The following is a 1932-nucleotide window of genomic DNA, read 5'->3' as shown; positions in this document are numbered from 1 at the left end:
TCTACCCAGATAATCTAGCATACCAGCCTCCTCAAAGGTCCTTAATTACATTTTGTTCCTTATAAAGTAATATTCATAGACTCCAGACATTAAGAATTGGACATACCTTTTGAAGGGAACACTGTTCAATTAACTCCAGTTAGATTTGAAAGAATTAAGGTTGAATGAGAATGAACAAATACTAGGGTCCTGCCTGGGGCTTCACACATTACTTTAGAGATTCTCATAACATCATTGTCCTGACAAAGAAACAGGTACATAGGGACTGAATAATGCCACATGCACAGAGTTGGTGTTAAAATACTCACGCCACAACCTCAGACTCTAAAGCTGATGACTTTGAGGGATAAATGGAAGGTTCCACATAGGAACTGGAAGTGGAAGCCCCCGGAAAAGTTGGAGTGAATCATCTGAGAGAGGAAGAGCAGTCAGCAGGGCTGGGTTAAGGGTACCCTGAACATTGGAAGTCTGCCCTGCTTTTGAGTGGATATGTGAGTTAGATACATGAGAGTAAGTAAAATGTATTGATAATAGCATTCCAATTCATGCACACACAGGTGTATTCCAAACAGATGTATTCAAATGCATCTCTGCAATCACTGGGTGGTGACAGACAAATTCTCTCAGTGACAGCACTTTTCTCAGTCTCGTTGTTAGGTGCCATTAAGTTGGTACTGACTCGTAGCAACCCTATGCACAACAGAACGAAACACTGCCCGATCCTGGGCCAACCTTATAATTGTTGCCACACTTGAGCCCATTGATGCTGCCACTTTGCCAATCCATCTCACTGGGGGTCTTCCTCTTTTTCTCCAACCGTCCACCTTACCAAACGTGATCCTTCTCCAGCAACTGCACCCTCCTGACAATATGTCCGAAGTATAAGAGTTTGGCCATCTTGGCCTCTAAGGAGCACTCTGACTGCAGTTCTTCCAGAACAGATCTATTGGTTCTTTTGGCAGCCCATGGCACTTTTAGTATTCTCCTCCAACACCACAACTCAAAAGCATCAGTTCTTCTATGGTCTTCTTTATTCACTGTCCAGCTTTTGCATGCATATGAGGTTGTTGAAAATACCGTGGCTTGGTTCAGTCTCATTAGGGCAACTTAAAAAAACAAAGGCCCAATTAAAGTGACTTCAGGGGATCTGCTAGGCCAGTTAAATACAAAGCAGAGATGTCAGCTTTGAGGGTATGCTGATTTTTTATTTATTTTTTTTTAGGTATTCCAAAGGGATAATCTTAGTAGACAGGAGACCTGGTGGCTTTGTAGGATATGAAATCAAATGACATACTGCATGAAGCATATCTACTGGAAAAGACCTCTTTAAATTGTTTACAAGCAAAGATTTCACTTTGAGGACTAAGGTGTGCCAGACCCAAGCCATGGCATTTTTTTCAGTTGCCTCACATGCATTCGAAAGCTGGACAATGAGTAAAGAAGACTAGAAGGATCCGATCCTTTGAATTATGGTGTTGGCTAAGAATATTGAAAATCCCATGGAACGACAGAAGATCACACAAATCTGTCTTGGAAGAAGTATAGCCAGACTACTTCTTAGAAGAGAGGTTGGAGACACTTCATCTTTCTTTCTTTGCTGGGCCTAGGAGCACAGGACTATAGTTTGGGGAGACACCAAGGTTAATTGTCATAACATAGTCCACAAAGACAATGTTCTGCATCCCACTTTGGTGAGTATTAACTGAAGTCTTAAAAGCTCATGAGTGACCATCTAAAGTGCAATTATTGGTCTCTCCATGTCCAAAGATATAAAAATGAAAAATGCATGGAAACAACTAGTCCAGTAAACTGATAGACCACGTGAATATGTCTCCATAACCGTCAGACCCGAAGAACTAGATCGTGGCTGACTACCTTACCAACTGCTCTGAAAGGGTTCACATTAGAAGGTTCTGGATAGAGTGGAAGAAA

The sequence above is a fragment of the Chrysochloris asiatica genome, unplaced genomic scaffold, assembly GCF_000296735.1.
Source record: "Chrysochloris asiatica unplaced genomic scaffold, ChrAsi1.0 scaffold00378, whole genome shotgun sequence".
In the NCBI taxonomy this organism is placed as follows: domain Eukaryota; kingdom Metazoa; phylum Chordata; class Mammalia; order Afrosoricida; family Chrysochloridae; genus Chrysochloris; species Chrysochloris asiatica.
Note: the sequence above shows the minus strand (reverse complement) of the source record.